The sequence below is a fragment of the Ascaphus truei genome, chromosome 19 (genome assembly GCF_040206685.1).
Source record: "Ascaphus truei isolate aAscTru1 chromosome 19, aAscTru1.hap1, whole genome shotgun sequence".
Taxonomy (NCBI): Eukaryota; Metazoa; Chordata; class Amphibia; order Anura; family Ascaphidae; genus Ascaphus; species Ascaphus truei.
The window spans coordinates 21,626,525-21,643,918 of record NC_134501.1 but is presented as its reverse complement, the minus strand read 5'-3'; the positions used below and the strand labels follow the sequence as shown (position 1 = coordinate 21,643,918).

Here is a 17,394-nt window from a genome sequence, read left to right as displayed (position 1 = left end):
CGTTTCATAGCCCACCGTCCCCGTGCTGTGACGCCACGCCCTTACTCTCCGGGACGTTTCATAGCCCACCGTCCCCGTGCTGTGACGCCACGCCCTTACTCTCCGGGACGTTTCATAGCCCACCGTCCCCGTGCTGTGACGCCACGCCCTTACTCTCCGGGACATTTCCAGCCCATCCGTTTGCTTGTACAGTGGGAGAAGTGAAATATGACTTTGCAGCATGATGAATGAAAGCCAGAGAGACGCGCTCAACTGAAGTGAGTGAAATCACGCAGCTGCTAAAAGTGAGTGCGACAGACTCCCAGTGAGCGACACTATTTCTGATATACAATGTCTCCCAGTGAGTGAGACTGCATCCTGTATGAGTGTCTCTCAGTGAGCGAGACTGCTTCCTGTATGAGTCTCTCAGTGAGCGAGACTGCTTCCTGTATGAGTGTCTCTCAGTGAGTGAGACTGCCTCTCAGTGGGTGAGACTGCATCCTGTGTGAGTGTCTCTCAGTGAGTGAGACTGCTTCCTGTATGAGTCTCTCAGTGAGTGAGACTGCATCCTGTGTGTCTCTCAGTGAGTGAGACTGCTTCCTGTATGAGTGTCTCTCAGTGAGTGAGACTGCATCCTGTGTGAGTGTCTCTCAGTGAGTGAGACTGCATCCTGTGTGAGTGTCTCTCAGTGAGTGAGACTGCTTCCTGTATGAGTGTCTCTCAGTGAGTGAGACTGCTTCCTGTGTGAGTGTCTCTCAGTGAGCGAGACTGCTTCCTGTATGAGAATGTCTCTCAGTGAGCAAGACTGCTTCTTGTATGAGTGTCTCTCAGTGAGCGAGACTGCATGCTGTGTGAATCTCTCAGTGAGTGAGACTGCTTGCTGTGTGTGTCTCAGTGAGCGAGACTGCTTCCTGTATGAGTGTCTCTCAGTGAGCGAGACTGCATGCTGTGTGAATCTCTCAGTGAGTGAGGCTGGTTGCTGTGTGAGAGTGTCTCTCAGTGAGCGAGACTGCTTGCTGTGTGAGTCGCTCAGTGAGCGAGACTGCATGCTGTATGAGAGTCTCTCAGTTAGCGAGACTGCTTGCTGTGTGAGATGTGAGTCTCTCTCAGTGAGTGAGACTACATCCTGTATGAGAGTGTCTCTCATTGAGTGAGCACAACATTCACTTATATACATATTAGTATTTTGAAAGCGTTCTGAAGGAAATGAAACACTTACGTATTTTTCTGTACCTTGTACAGTGTAATGTGTCATTTTTACAACCTCCTTCTGATCCTCCGAGTAACTGTGACCTGGTATTACTGGGGAATTAGTGAGTAGTAAAACATAACGATGCTTACGTCTGCCCGAACAAATACATGGATTGTGTTTCTTGCCACTCACTGTATGCGCTGCTATCATTAAAGCTGCAGTTCAAGCTCCTGTTTTTTTTTTTTTACTTCAATAGTTTTATGTGGGCAATCTCTACTTACCTGAAGAACTGCATAGCTGCCGGTCAATTCGGTTTCTGTCTATTGATCGGTGAAGTTTGGCGACATCTTTAAATATGGGGAATGTAAATGGTTGCTATAGGAACAAGCATGCTTGTTAAAATAGAATACAAGAAAATTGGTCTTTCAAAGTTGTTTTTTTTTTAAAACAGAAAATGCTAAAAGTATTTTTTCTTACTACAGAACTGATTTATTAAAAAAAAAAACACGTGCAGGATATTGCCTGAAATGCAGCTTTAATGTGCGGATTCTCCTATTCACGTCACCGCGAGTTCTTGTGCCTTAGTGCGACAGTAACACCTTCATGTTTGTCCCACTAAGAGAATCTAACCTGCGTTAATTTCTAGCGGTATATGTTGTGCTCCTGGAATATGTAACGGTAGCAGAGATAGGGGGTCTCCTTGCTGTCTCTGTTCATTTCGGTAGCAATTATTGGGTCAATATGAAAAAAAAATGTCTTCGAAGTTACAATGTGGCTTTAGGACAAAGACTAAAATCCAGCGTCATTTATGTGGCTACTGAACCCAGCAGCAGAAAAAGTGCCTCTTAAAACGTATTCTTACACACTGTAGTGCTGAAATAAAATACACATTGACTCTACAAGACAGTACAAAGGCCAATACAAGAGAAAGTGCTGCGGATATATTTAGAAACAATGGAATAGGCGTGCCTTACAATCTAAGCAGTGCGTGGGAGGCACATACAAGTGCAAATGGTAAAACAGTGCAGTATAGCTGCCCCTTATGTTCTTGAAGTAGGTTCTTCAGAGTCCCGACTGGGGTCCTCACTGTGAGTCCTGTAAATAGGTTTGTGTGTATGCACCCCCCTCCCTCCCTATGCCTTGAGAAAGCGTTCGCATACGCGTAACGTGCGCGTCGGCAGGCAGATCCATATGCACAAGCAGCATCTAGGCGTCTCTGCTTCGCCAGCGGCACCCTGCGTCGTGCAATCCTCACCGTTCACGCCCGCAGGCAGAGCTGAGGGTTAGGAGAAACTATCCCCTATATATATACAGTATGCTGTACTACTGGCAGGGCAACATTCTCATGTAGTCTGCAATCCTCCAGCAGTGATACAATGTTGCAGATACACAGCCAACTGGTATGACAACATGTGATATGTTAACATCATAGGGCCATACATTGAGTATTATAAACGTAGAGGCTACTGCTTCCTATTGATCTCATCGTGATATGGTGAGATATTTGTAGCAGCATTAGTGACATGTCTCATTAACCCCTGATGGCTAGCTACCTACAGTGGTCACATTGACTCTAATTGACTGTTATCCTGGTGCATACTGTGCAATAACAGCTGTTCTTAGTCAATTGGTTACATCTCATACTGCCACATTGAAGGGATTTATACCAGGGTATTGTGTGGGTTTCTTGTGAGTATAGGGGCAGTCCCTATGATCCCCCGGCAAAGGCCCGAGAGACTGGGCACTGCCAATGTGTGTTGTAAATCTATTGTGACCTCCTTTAGAGCCGGGTAAGGAGGGTTACATATATACATACAGTGGATACATACAGTACATACGTGATGTTACACATGCAATTATTAAAGGGGCGGCATGTGAGATCCGAGTGCAGATATGAGTGTTTGTGCAGCACTGTTTACTAGCGGTTTTCCTGTGACTTTCACACAGTTCTACACACTGCCGGGGCTCGGGGTCAGGGCTCGGGGGTCAGGGCTCGGGGGTCAGTCTGCAACTCATTGCAGATAATACATGTAAAAATCCCCATTTAATGCGATTTTTCAAATAACTAAGTCAATGTAATAAACTGGGTATATTGGAAGGTTTAGGTGGGGTTAGGGGTTAGTGGGGTGAAGGTGGCATTACATGGTTAGGGGTTAGTGGGGTGAAGGAGGCATTACATGGTTAGGGGTTAGTGGGGTGAAGGCGGAATTACATGGTTAGGGGTAAGTGGGGTGAAGGCGGCATTACATGGTTAGGGGTAAGTGGGGTGAAGGAGGCATTACATGGTTAGGGGTAAGTGGGGTAAAGGCATTACATGGTGAGATGGCTTTGAGTGACATTACCGCTTTTTCATGCACACATTCTGCTGTTATACAGGCATACCCCGGTTTAAGGACACTCACTTTAAGTACACTCGCGAGTAAGTACATCTAGCTCAATAGGCAAACGGCAGCTCACGCATGCGTCAGTCAGAACGTCCTGAACAACAATACCGGCTCCCTACCTGTACTGAAGCTGTGCGCAAGCGGGGAGACTATAGAGCCTGTTACAAATGCCTAATTTACATCAGTTATGCACGTATATAACGATTGCAGTACAGAACATGCATCGATAAGTGGGGAAAAGGTAGTGCTTCACTTTAAGTACATTTTCGCTTTACATACATGCTCCGGTCCCATTGCGTACGTTAATGCGGGGTATGCCTGTGTTACATACATGCTCCGGTCCCATTGCGTACGTTAATGCGGGGTATGCCTGTACTGTGTCACCTAGATTGCCTTAATATTTTGGGGATGGACAATACTATTACTGTTATGGCTATATACTGTAATAGGGTTTAAAGATGTGTGTGTGTGTGTATACTAGGGTTTATAGGAGTGTATGTGTATGTGTGTATATACTATGGTTTACAAGATTGTGTGTATATTATAGGGTCTACAGGCGTGTGTGTATATAATAGGGTAATAGGAATGTATGTATATAATAGGGTTTATAGGAGTGTGTGTATATAATAGGGTTTATAGGCGTGTGTGTGTATATAATAGGGTTTATAAGAGTGTATGTATAATAGGGGTTATAGGAGTGTGTGTGTATATAATAGGGTAATAGGTATTTATGTATATAATAGGGTTTATAGGAGTGTGTGTGTATATAATAGGGTTTATAGGAGTGTGTGTATATAATACGGTTTATAGGAGTGTGTGTATATAATACGGTAATAGGAGTGTGTGTGTATATAATAGGGTTTATAGGAGTGTGTGTATATAATAGGGTTTATAGGAGTGTGTGTATATAATATGGTTTATAGGAGTGTGTGTATATAATAGGGTTTATAGGAGTGTGTGTATATAATAGGGTTTATAGGAGTGTGTGTATATAATAGGGTTTATAGGAGTGTGTGTGTATATAATAGGGTTTATAGGAGTGTGTGTGTATATAATAGGGTTTATAGGAGTGTGTGTGTGTATATAGGGTTTATAGGAGTGTGTGGGTATATAATAGGGTTTATTGGAGTGTATGTGTATATAATAGGGTTTATAGGAGTGTATGTGTATATAATAGGGTTTACAGGAGAGTGTGCTGTTCCCTAAAAGATGTATTTTAGGGGACGATCTCCCACCCCGTTAGTCTTGTTGTTTGACTTTCACAGCATTTCTCTGCCTACATACAACAGATGGGATAGTTATTCTGCCAGAAACGGGGTTACTGCAGTGCAGCACTAATTAGAATCAGATACGTTTCTCTAATAATGAATACAATTACCCATTATGAGCTTGATAATAGAATGTATGCCAAAATATACTAACTACTTGAAGCATCACTGAGACAAAATAATTCTATTTAGTATATGGAGGATAGCGGTGCCTAAATAGCGCAGATAGTGAAAATATTGCCTAGAAAGTAATCAGCTGTCCCCATAGGGCTGTCATAAGAATGTGAGAAGTTAAGAACATAAAATTTGAATAATCACAAAAAAAAAAAATTGGAAGAACAGCTGATGAATACAGTGTCTAATTAAAAAAGCATTTTTTTTTTTTCGCCAACAGTACTTATGGTCTCTGTAGCTACTGATCCACTTGGTGACAGGGTGCACATATAGTAAGGTTAGTAAAGTCACAGGTGACTAGGGTAATGCGAGATCTGTTAGATGAGTCAGAACCCTCTATATACATTTACAATGACTACTAGTGTTAGCAGGGTGGATTGCCAATCATGGCAAATCTGCTGAATCCGCGGCTATAGAAGATAGGCAGGCGCATGAACAGAAAAAACTAATTTCATAACATGCGATAATCACCGCCTAATTAGGGCTGGTGCAAGTCCACTAGGTGGACAACTGGCATCCTGTAACGCTTGCGCTCACCACGAACAAGGCAGGACCTCGGTACTGAGGTGCGAAAGTATAGAACAGCGCACCCACAGCAGCGGGGGCGGCCTGGAAAGCGGATTGTCAACGTAGCTGGGTCTGGGTTGTAGAGAGTGGGTTAGTCCAGATACTTGCCGAGGTCGAGGGGCGGAGCCAGCAGAGTAGTCGATGTCCGTTGTGCCGTGGTCAGGGGCTGGAGCCGATTGGGTAGTAGAGTGTTCAATAGTCGTGGTCAGGGATGGAGAAGTGCGGGTAGTCAGAGGCAAGCCGAGGTCGTTATCCAGAGAGGGCCCAATAGTCAAGCCGGGTCGGTACACGTAAGATTAACTGGAAGCAAGACAGGTTAGGCACAAGGCAAAGCACAGCAGGAACGCAGGAACACAAGGCTACAAGGGTTTATGCTCAGCAATGAGTGACTGAGCATGCAGGGTTTAATTAGCAAGGCTGGAGCAATCAGTGCGAGAGGCGGAGCGGAGGTGCGGCCCCTGCGGGAGCAGGGATTGGACAGAGGGTGCAGGAGACAGGTGAGCATTGTTAGTGGAAAAAAGAAGAAATAACAGTGCGCAACTAATTAAAACGTGACGTGATAAAGTGATAATAAAGTGAATTAAATAACTTAACCTAGAATTGAGCGTCTGCAGCTGCGATGAAGGGGGGCTCAGGGACCCCCTGGAGCTAACAGATAAATACAAAAAAGACACAGCGCACAACGCTCATAGTGCATTAAAAATGTTATTCACATAAACAATAAATGGGTGAGTAATGTGCGTACATCAAATGCAGTAATAACAAGCAGGGACTGATGAAGAAACTTTTCGTTTCGAAACGCGTAGGACAATTTTGACAAGTGCTCTAGCTATTTATTAGCACCCTACTGCGCGATTTGATCGTGTTCGAACGGCGCCGAATCCCCGTGGTGACGTCACCAACCAGGAAGCGCTCCACACGGAGGAGAGTGCTAGCGCCCAGCTGATGCCCAGATTTGCCTTGCTGAATCACTGCAGGGATCAGCAGCTCCCGGTCCACTCGTGCTCTGGGGAGCAAGAACCAGCAGAGGTTGTGCATCTACCCCAATAGGACCCTGCACCACCGAGGCCAGCATTTTCACCCCTGCAAGGACACCTGATCCGGTCTCCGGAGGCGTTGGGTAACATATCCCGAAACTGCTTGTTATTACTGCATTTGATGTACGCACATTACTCACCCATTTATTGTTTATGTGAATAACATTTTTAATGCACTATGAGCGTTGTGCGCTGTGTCTTTTTTGTATTTATCTGTGAGCATTGTTAGTGCAATCAGGAATCTTGACACGCAGCTGGGGATCGGTGCACGATCGTCGCCTGAGCGCGCCGCGCGAGTGACGCGAGTGGGGGGCAGGGCCAGGCTCCGTGGAGTTGACAGAAAGCCTCAGTGTGCGCTCGCACTCTGTAAGCGGCGTGGAGGTGATAGGAGCATTAGGTAAGAAGGGAACACGTCGCAAGGGAACGTGTTCCCCGATTCCTTACAGTACCCCCCCCTTGCGGAGCGGCCTCAGGACGACTCCAAAAAGGCTTGTGCAGAAACCTGGTACGGAACCGCCTCAACAAGCTAGGAGCATGGACCTGTTGATGGGGTATCCAGGACCTTTCTTCTGGTCCAAACCCTTTCCAGTGGACAAGATATTGAACCGATCCTCTGGATATTCTAGAATCGATTATAGAGCGAATCTTGTACTCTTCTTGTCCTTGTACGATTACTGGTGCAGACTTAGGAGAAACTTCAGGGAATCAAGAACTTTGAAACACCAGTTTGAAAAGAGAAACATGGAATACAGCTGGGATTTTCATCGAGGGAGGAAGCTGTAAGCGGTATGCCACAGGATTAACTTTTTCCAGGATCGTCAATGGGCCCAGGAATCTTGGGGCCAACTTGAGGGTTGGTGTCTTCAACCTGATGTTTTTGGAAGAGAGCCACACCCTGTCCCCTGGTTTGAAGTTGGGCGCCTTATGGCGATGACGGTCCGCCTGAGATTTTTGTCCAAGAACAGCCTCTTGGAGAGTTTTCTGAATCTTTTTCCAATAATCTTGTAAAGAATTTACCCTTAAATCCGCTGCTGGGACTCTGGACGAGAAAGAAGAGATAGGAAGGCGTGCCGGGTGAAACCCGTAATTAATAAAGAATGGCGACTCTTGGGTGGACTATTTTTTTAAGGAGTTATGGGCAAATTCTGCCCATGGAAGGAGCTCTACCCAGTCGTCTTGTGCATCCGAGATAAAACATCTGAGATACTGTTCTAGGGACTGGTTCGTCCTCTCGGTTTGTCCATTAGTTTGGGGATAATGCCCAGAAGAAAAATGAAGTGCAATATCCAGTCTTTGAGCAAACGTACGCCAAAATGTAGAAATAAATTGCGATCCGCGATCGGACACTATAGACAACGGTACTCCGTGAATCCGAAAGATTTGTTTAACAAAAATATCTGCCAAGGTGGCGGTGTTGGGAAGACTTTTGAGAGGTATAAAATGTGCCTGCTTAGAAAATCGATCAACAATAACAAGAATAGTGTTCATTCCTCTGGAAATAGGCAATTCCACAATAAAATCCATTGATAAATGACTCCATGGACGATCCGGATGGGCAAAGGATGTAGAAGACCGAAAGGTTTGCTGCGGGTGGTTTTATCTTGGGCACAAATGGAGCAAGATTTGATGAACTCTTCGATATCTTTAAGCATATTAGGCCACAAAAAAGTACGTCTGATGAGGTCCGAAGTTCTTTTGGTACCAGGGTGACCGGCAGACCTAGAAGAATGACCCCACTCTAGAATTTTTCTACGGAAATTGTGATGCAGCATACAAACAGCCCTCCGGCGCCACTAGACCCCCAGGAATGTGAGTGTGAGTAGCCAGAATCTTGTCCAGAACATCGAATGAATTGGTGGAAATAATGTACTTAGAAGGAAGAATAGTTTCAGAAATGTCCTCAGTCTTGTCTTCCATGACAAATTGACGAGACAATGCATCAGCTTTTACATTCTTTGATCCGGGAGTGTAAGAGATGATATAATTCAATCTAGAAAAGCATAGAGACCAAAAAGCCTGACGGGAGCAGAGACGGCGAGCAGTTTCAATGTAAGGGAGGTTTTTATGATCCGTGAGGATAGAGATGGGATTCTCAGTACCTTCCAGAAGATGTCTCCACTCCTGAAGTGCAAGCTTAATGGCTAGGAGCTCCTGGTTGCCGACATCATAGTTTTGCTCTGCAGAAGAAAATTTTGGGGAGAAAAACCCACACGGATGTAATTTGTCTTGAGGTGTTTGTCTCTGAGAGAGGATAGCGCCTGCCCCAACATCAGAAGCATCTACTTCCAGAGTAAATGGAAGTTTAGGGTCAGGATGGCGTAAGATGGGGGCGGAAACGAAAGCTTTCTTGAGTGAGTCGAAGGCTTGGAGTGCCTCAGGAGACCAGGAAGGATTATTAGCACCCTTTTTAGTCAGAGCCGTAATAGGGGCAACAGTAGAAGACAAATTACGAATGAATTTACGGTAATAGTTGGCAAACCCTAAGAAACGCTGAATTGCCTTGAGAGAGGTAGGTTGCCACTCTAATACCACCTTGAGTTTGTCAGGATCCATGGAAAAACCAGAGTCCGAAATAATATAACCCAGAATTGATGTAGACATTTGATGAAACAGACGAGACAGGACCAGCTTGGTAGGATGAATATGCTCAGAGAGGGATTTTGAAAAGATGAGAATATCATCCAGATAGACAATGACAAAAATATTAAGAACGTCTCGAAAAATTTCGTTCACGAATTCTTGAAAAACAGCTGGAGCATTACATAATCCAAAAAGCATAACTAAATATTCATAGTGGCCATCGCGTGTATTGAAGGCCGTCTTCCATTCATCCCCTTGACGTATACGTATCAAATTGTAAGCCCCTCGAAGATCAAGTTTAGAAAAAATAGTGGAACCTTGTAAACGATCAAAAAGTTCAGAATTAAGTGGAAGGGGGTATCGGTTCTTCAGAGTGATCTTATTATAAGCCCTCTGTAATCTATGCAGGGGCGAAGGGAACCGTCTTTCTTTTTGACAAAAAAGAAACCAGGCCCGGCTGGGGAGGAAGAATTTCTAATGAACCCCTTCTTTAGATTCTCTTTAATGTACTCAGACATAGCTTTAGTCTCAGGAAGAGATAAAGGGTAAGATCTAGATTTGGAAAGAACAGCTCCGGGCAAGAGATCAATGGGGCAATCAAAGGGACGATGAGGGGGAAGAACTTCAGAACGAACTTTGTCAAAGACATCTAAAAATTCAGTGTAGACCTCGGGAAGGACAGGTTTGTCCGATTTAGGAACGTCTAAGCCACAAATGTGTTGTACTGACGATACATTAGAATTGGTGCATGGGGAATACCATTGTATAGGATTTTTTTCAGTCGAATCTAAGTGTGGATTGGGTCGTTGGAGCCAAGGAAGGCCCAAAATTACCTCCATGGAAGGTGAGTGGATCACATCCAAAGATATCTCCTCCTTGTGGCCATCTTCAGTGGAAAGGACAAGTACACAGGTTTGCAAGGAGATGAAGGCTGGCTGAAGGGGGCGTAAATCTAAGGCCTCGAGAGGGATTTTGTTCTTGACAGCAAAAGCCTGATCCACAAAAGTTCCTCCAGATCCGGAGTCAATGAAGGCGGAAGTGGAGACTTGGAAGCCAGGGCCCTGAAGGACAATTGGAAGCATGATCCTGGTCGGAAAGGAGAAGAAGAAATAGTACCCAGTGTGATTTCCTTATTGGTATTTCTCGGCTTAGTAGGACAGCGAAGTACCAGATGTCCGGGTAGACCACAATAAAGACAGAGACCGCTAACCCTCCAGCGTTGTTTCACTGAGGAGAGTCGTGACTTCCTAACTGCATAGGGCTGAAGACATGGTAGGAGAGAGACTGAGAGCAGGAACATTATATGTGAAAGATGGTGAATGAGGGCGTTCAGCCTTCCTTTCCTGAGGGCGCTGGTCCACCCTTATAAATACTGCAATAAGATCCTCCAACTCGGTAGGTCTTTCATGTGCAGCCAGCTCATCCTTAAGTGATTCGGATAGCCCCTGCCAGAAGGCAGCCGATAACCCCTCGTTATTCCAGCCTATCTCTGCGGCGATGGTCCGGAACTCGAGAGCATATCTTGCAACAGATTTATGAGCATGTGAAATGTGAAACAGGGAGGAAGCTGCAGTGACACAGGCAGAACTGGAAGCCCCGGGAGATGAGACTGTGCGAGCGATGTGAGCTAGGAGAGGTGTGTGAGAGACAAGCAGACACAGACAGAACTGGAAGCCCCGGGAGATGAGACTGTGCGAGCGATGTGAGCTAGGAGAGGTGTGTGAGAGACAGGCAGACAGACAGAACTGGAAGCCCCGGGAGATGAGATTGTGCCAGTGATGTGAGCTAGGAGAGGTGTGTGAGAGACACAGACAGACACAGACAGAACTGGAAGCCCCCAGGAGCTGAGACTGTGCCAGCGATGTGAGCTAGGAGAGGTGTGTGAGAGACAGGCAGACACAGACAGAACTGGAAGCCCCGGGATATGAGACTGTGCCAGCGATGTGAGCTAGGAGAGGTGTGTGTGAGAGACACAGGCAGAACTGGAAGCCCCGGGAGATGAGACTGTGCCAGCGATGTGAGCTAGGAGAGATGTGTGAGACACAGACAGAACTGGAAGCCCCGGGAGGTGAGACTGTGCCAGCGATGTGAGCTTGGAGAGGTGTGTGAGACACAGGCAGACACAGACAGAACTGGAAGCCCTGGGAGATGAGACTGTGCGAGCGTTGTGAGCTAGGAGAGGTGTGTGAGAGACAAGCAGACACAGACAGAACTGGAAGCCCCGGGAGATGAGACTGTGCGAGCGATGTGAGCTAGGAGAGGTGTGTGAGAGACAAGCAGACACAGACAGAACTGGAAGCCCCGGGAGATGAGACTGTGCGAGCGATGTGAGCTAGGAGAGGTGTGTGAGAGACAGGCAGACAGACAGAACTGGAAGCCCCGGGAGATGAGATTGTGCCAGCGATGTGAGCTAGGAGAGGTGTGTGAGAGACACAGACAGACACAGACAGAACTGGAAGCCCCGGGAGATGAGACTGTGCGAGCGGTGTGAGCTAGGAGAGGTGTGTGAGAGACAGGCAGACAGACAGAACTGGAAGCCCCGGGAGATGAGATTGTGCCAGCGATGTGAGCTAGGAGAGATGTGTGAGACACAGACAGAACTGGAAGTCCCGAGAGGTGAGACTGTGCCAGCGATGTGAGCTAGGAGAGGTGTGTGAGACACAGGCAGACACAGGCAGAACTGGGAGCCCCAGGAGGTGAGACTGTGCCAGCGATGTGAGCTAGGAGAGGTGTGTAAGACACAGGCAGACACAGACAGAACTGGAAGCCCCGGGAGATGAGATTGTGCCAGCGATGTGAGCTGGGAGAGGTGTGTGAGAGACACAGGCAGACACAGGCAGAACTGGAAGCCCCGGGAGATGAGACTGTGCCAGCGATGTGAGCTAGGAGAGGTGTGTGAGAGACACAGACACAGACAGAACTGGAAGCCCCGGGAGGTGAGACTGTGCCAGAGATGTGAGCTAGGAGAGGTGTGTGAGAGACACAGGCAGACAGGCAGAACTGGAAGCCCCGGGAGGTGAGACTGTGCCAGCGATGTGAGCTAGGAGAGGTGTATGAGAGACACAGGCAGACACAGATAGAACTGGAAGCCCCGGGAGGTGAGACTGTCCCAGCGATGTGAGCTAGGAGAGGTGTGTGAGAGACACAGGCAGACACAGATAGAACTGGAAGCCCCGGGAGGTGAGACTGTGCCAGAGATGTGAGCTAGGAGAGGTGTGTGAGAGACACAGGCAGACAGGCAGAACTGGAAGCCCCGGGAGGTGAGACTGTCCCAGCGATGTGAGGTAGGAGAGGTGTATGAGAGACACAGGCAGACACAGATAGAACTGGAAGCCCCGGGATATGCGATTGTGCTAGCGATGTGAGCTAGGAGTTGGAAGATGAAACACACTTCCTGCTGCTTTGCACAGAATAATCAGAAGTGAGGAGCGCCCACAGAACTTTAATACTATAGAAGAGAACCAAAAAATAGTGATCCTACTGGGAGAAGATAAAACCCCAGCAGAACTGACTGGAGAAAGAGAGAGAAAAAGTGAGCAAGAAAGAGAGAGAGAGAAAAGAGAGAGAGAGAGGAGAGAGAGAAAAGAGAGGAGAGAAAAAGAAAACGAGAGAGAGAGACTGACTCAAAGAGCCCAGAAAGTTTGATTGAGCAGTCTGTTCCTGTGCCAGTTCTGTCAGAGGAGTCTGTAACCGCTCCATGCTCCCCCCACCCCCAGAGGGGAGGACCCCCGCCCCCAGAGGGGAGGACCCCCGCCCAACTACCAGGAGACTGCCAGAGAGCAGAGGCAGCATAGAACTACGGACAGAGAGACAGCCTGGGAACAGAGACTGCTGAAAGGAGAAAGAGAGGCGAGAGAGAGAAGAGACCGCTCAGGTACAGAGAGAGAGGAGAGAAAGGTCAGATACAGAGAGAGGAGAGGGACAGCTCAGAGACAGAAGATAGACAGCTGAGGTACAGAGAGGGAGGAGAGACAGCTCAGATACAGAGAGGGAGGAGAGACAGCTCAGATACAGAGAGGGAGGAGAGACAGCTCAGATACAGAGAGGGAGGAGAGACAGCTCAGATACAGAGAGGGAGGAGAGACAGCTCAGATACAGAGAGGGAGGAGAGACAGCTGAGATACAGAGAGGGAGGAGAGACAGCTCAGAGACAGAGAGGGAGGAGAGACAGCTGAGATACAGAGAGAGAGACCGCTTACTGATCACAGAGCAAACAACTACGGCAATAAGGAGGCAGAGAGAGAGACAGGCAGAGAGAGACAGGCACAGAGAGAGACAGACAGACAGGCAGAGAGAGAGAGAGAAAAAGAGAGGCAGGCAGTGACAGACAGAGAGAGACACACAGGCAGAGAGAGAGAGAGAGACAGGCAGTTGTAGGCAGGCAGAGAGAGAGAGAGAGAGAGGGAGACAGTTAGAGAGAGAGAAAAAGAGAGAGGCAGGCAGTTACAGGCAGAGAGAGAGAGACAGGCAGTTGTAGGCAGAGAGAGAGAGAGAGACAGTTAGAGAGACAGTTAGAGAGAGAGAGAAAAAGAGAGAGACAGGCAGTTACAGGCAGAGAGCGAGAGAGAGACAGTTAGAGAGAGAAAAAGAGAGAGACAGGCAGTTACAGGCAGAGAGAGAGACACACAGGCAGTGACAGAGTCTGGATCTGCTGTGGCGGTCCCATGGGTCGGGTCTGTGGATTGGGTCGCTCTGATTAGCGCAGGAAGAGTTCTGTGTGCGACTAAACTGTGAGTAACAAGGACCTCCCTGTGTACTGCCACTGAGCTCTGTGCTGTACATACATATTCTGTAATATACCCGCAGTGTGTGTCTGTGCTGTACCCGCAGTGTGTCTGTGCTGTACATACATATTCTGTAATATACCCGCAGTGTGTGTCTGCTGTATCCGCAGTGTGTGTCTGTGCTGTACATACATATTCTGTAATATACCCGCAGTGTACTCTGTGCTGTACCCGCAGTGTGTGTCTGTGCTGTACCCGCAGTGTGTCTGTGCTGTACATACATATTCTGTAATATACCCGCAGTGTGTGTCTGTGCTGTACCCGCAGTGTGTGTCTGTGCTGTACCCGCAGTGTGTGTCTGTGCTGTACCCGAAGTGTGTGTCTGTGCTGTACCCGCAGTGTGTGTCTGTGCTGTACCCGCAGTGTGTGTCTGTGCTGTACCCGCAGTGTGCTCTGTGTGTGTCTGTGCTGTACCCGCAGTGTGATCTGTGTGTGTGTCTGTGCTGTACCCGCAGTGTGTGTCTGTGCTGTACCCGCAGTGTGTGTCTGTGCTGTACCCGCAGTGTGCTCTGTGTGTGTCTGTGCTGTACCCGCAGTGTGCTCTGTGTGTGTGTCTGTGCTGTACCCGCAGTGTGCTCTGTGTGTGTGTCTGTGCTGTACCCGCAGTGTGCTCTGTGTGTGTCTGTGCTGTACCCGCAGTGTGCTCTGTGTGTGTCTGTGTGCTGTACCCGCAGTGTGCTCTGTGTGTGTGTGTGTGTGTGTGTGTGTGTGTGTGTGCTGTACCCGCAGTGTGCTCTGTGTGTGTCTGTGCTGTACCCAAAGTGTGCTCTGTGTGTGTCTGTGCTGTACCCAAAGTGTGCTCTGTGTGTGTCTGTGCTGTACCCAAAGTGTGCTCTGTGTGTCTGTGCTGTACCCAAAGTGTGCTCTGTGTGTGTCTGTGCTGTACCCGCAGTGTGCTCTGTGTGTGTCTGTGCTGTACCCAAAGTGTGCTCTGTGTGTGTCTGTGCTGTACCCGCAGTGTGCTCTGTGTGTGTCTGTGCTGTACCCGCAGTGTGCTCTGTGTGTCTGTGCTGTACCCGCAGTGTGCTCTGTGTGTGTCTGTGCTGTACCCGCAGTGTGCTCTGTGTGTGTCTGTGCTGTACCCGCAGTGTGCTCTGTGTGTGTCTGTGCTGTACCCGCAGTGTGCTCTGTGTGTGTCTGTGCTGTACCCGCAGTGTGCTCTGTGTGTGTCTGTGCTGTACCCGCAGTGTGCTCTGTGTGTGTCTGTGCTGTACCCGCAGTGTGCTCTGTGTGTGTCTGTGCTGTACCCGCAGTGTGCTCTGTGCACTGCATACTGAATTCTGCCTTCGCCAGCTCCTCCAGTCTCTGAGCTGGGATCCTTGCCCAGTTTTCAGAGACAGTTTGTTCCCTCCACGTCCTCTGAACCTCCCTGGGTAATAATGACCCAGTGACTGCCATAATGTCACTGCTTCTGAAACCCCGTAGCCTAGAAACCTGGGCTCGTTGTGTATGGAAATCTTGCCTGTTCGTCTTCCCCATTTGCATTGCACACTTATTAACATATTACAAATAACGAATTCCTATCACACGCACGACCTGAGCCTTATAGTGATAAGATAAATGTCCTTATTTATCTCTGTATCTTTCTAGTCAAATACTTTTATAATCAATCAAATAGTTTTTAAAACTAATCCCACGTGAGAAGTTGTAATGCTTGGGACCGGACAGCGATGCGGTCGAATGGGTAAGATGTTGTTTGGAGGATAGTTGACAGAGATTTGCAGTAAATGGAGAACATTTAGAGGAGGGGAATGTAACCAGCGGAGTGCCTCAGGGATCTGTCCTGGGACCGGTGCTCTTTAATATTTTTATTAGTGACATTACAAATGGCAAAAGCAGGGTTGCCACTCAATGGGGTAACCACAATTAATTATGATTTAGGTAGATTAGATGAATGGTCAAAAGTGGGGCAGCTGCCCACAAAGTACAAAATAATGCACTCGGGCCCCAAAATCTAAAGGCAGAATACAGAATCAATGGCTCTATTATGTCAGACAAACTCAGAAAGCTTGGGAGCAAGCCTCATCAATCAGGCCCTCTGGTCCCACCAGCTGCGGAACCTTAGGCGGATCCTCGATCGCTTCCAGGATAGCGTTGCCCTCTGATGGTCCCGCCGAAACTGTCTCTATAGGCATCTGAGCAACCGTCGGGATAGGTACGGCATTACTCCTCTCTTCTGGGGTGGAACTCAAGCGTTCTCATATGTCTTCTGCCGATCCAGGCCCACTGGTATAGGGATGGAGGCGCGTCAGGATCTGCGGGAATTTCGGGGGTGGATCCATCGGTTTCGCTCAGGTTCCCACTCCCTTAGACAGAGTCAATCAGCGACTCCATGGTCCGATGGACATGGGGCGACATTTAAGGTAATCCGCACTACGCACACTTGGCAGTACTAGACAAGGTTCCTCCTGGATCCAAATCAAGCAGCTTGTATGAATTCCGTGTCTCCTGCGGGAATGACAAAAACCCCGCCGGGGATGTCAACGTGCACTAGCTGTGAAGTACTGGCAGCAGCCGCCATCTTGCTAAAACCACAGTGTCCAGCACACATAATCACAAGAGTGATATGGTCACTCTCTGTTTCACGTGCTTCTGTCTCTCTGTAACACTCAGTCCCACCCCTAACAAACCGGCAGGATCAGGGCGTGGTCCATATTGAGCGGTACCCCCAGACTGTCGCTGGAGAGTCCGAAGGGAGGGCATGACCAGACACTTTGCGCCACTCTGTCCCTCTTCAACTTGTCGGGAAACTCTGTCCCTCTTCAACTTGTCGGGAAACTCTGTCCCTCTTCAACTTGTCGGCAAACTCTGTCCCTCTTCAACTTGTCGGGAAACTCTGTCCCTTTTCAACTTGTCGGGAAACTCTGTCCCTCTTCAACTTGTCGGGAAACTCTGTCCCTCTTCAACTTTTCGGGAAACTGTGTCCCTCTTCAACTTGTCGGGAAACTCTGTCGCTCTTTAATTTGAGCAAAACATTTTTTTCTGGTAGCGAGGGATTGGCCACACCACGATTTTGCGGTAATGGGGCTCTCGGATCTTAATGCATTTAGCTTTGATCAACAGTCACTTATGTCCTGTGTACACTCACAATTTAGTCTTTTTGTCTTTACAGTAGGCTAGTACCGTTGGGCGCGGACCGTCGCCATTTTGAATGTACCACTCCTCTATTCGGGATTGATGTAATTTTAACTTTTGGATATCGGGAAAGCATTGCAATACATAGTCCACAATCTTTCTTTTTTCTTAATTTTAGCAGTGCTCCTGTCTTCAACAATAAGATCTTGTTTGCCTTTGCAGCTACTGCTTGACTTTGGGCACTATTGCTAAGCCTGCTGTCTACAAGCACTCCTAAATCCTTCTCCATCAAGGATTCTCTAATTTATCTCCATTTCATTTGTAAGTCGTCTGTTTATTCTTGTTTCTCAAATG

The 17,394-nt window shown here is 47.7% G+C and overlaps 1 protein-coding gene across 5 annotated transcripts in view; it reads left to right on the top strand.

Moving 5' to 3' along the window:
* Window positions 1–265: 265 nt before the first annotated feature.
* Window positions 266–17,394, top strand: part of CPNE2 (copine 2) — a 52,693-nt gene continuing 35,564 nt past the window's right edge. The window contains exons 1-2 of one of the 5 annotated variants that reach the window (XM_075576854.1): window positions 12,916–13,732; window positions 13,791–13,911. The gene's annotated coding sequence lies outside the window, so the exon portion shown is untranslated. Of the gene's footprint in view, window positions 285–12,910; window positions 13,912–17,394 lie in introns of those variants that run through there. The other 4 variants (XM_075576856.1, XM_075576855.1, XM_075576857.1 and 1 more) reach the window with 4 other exon arrangements.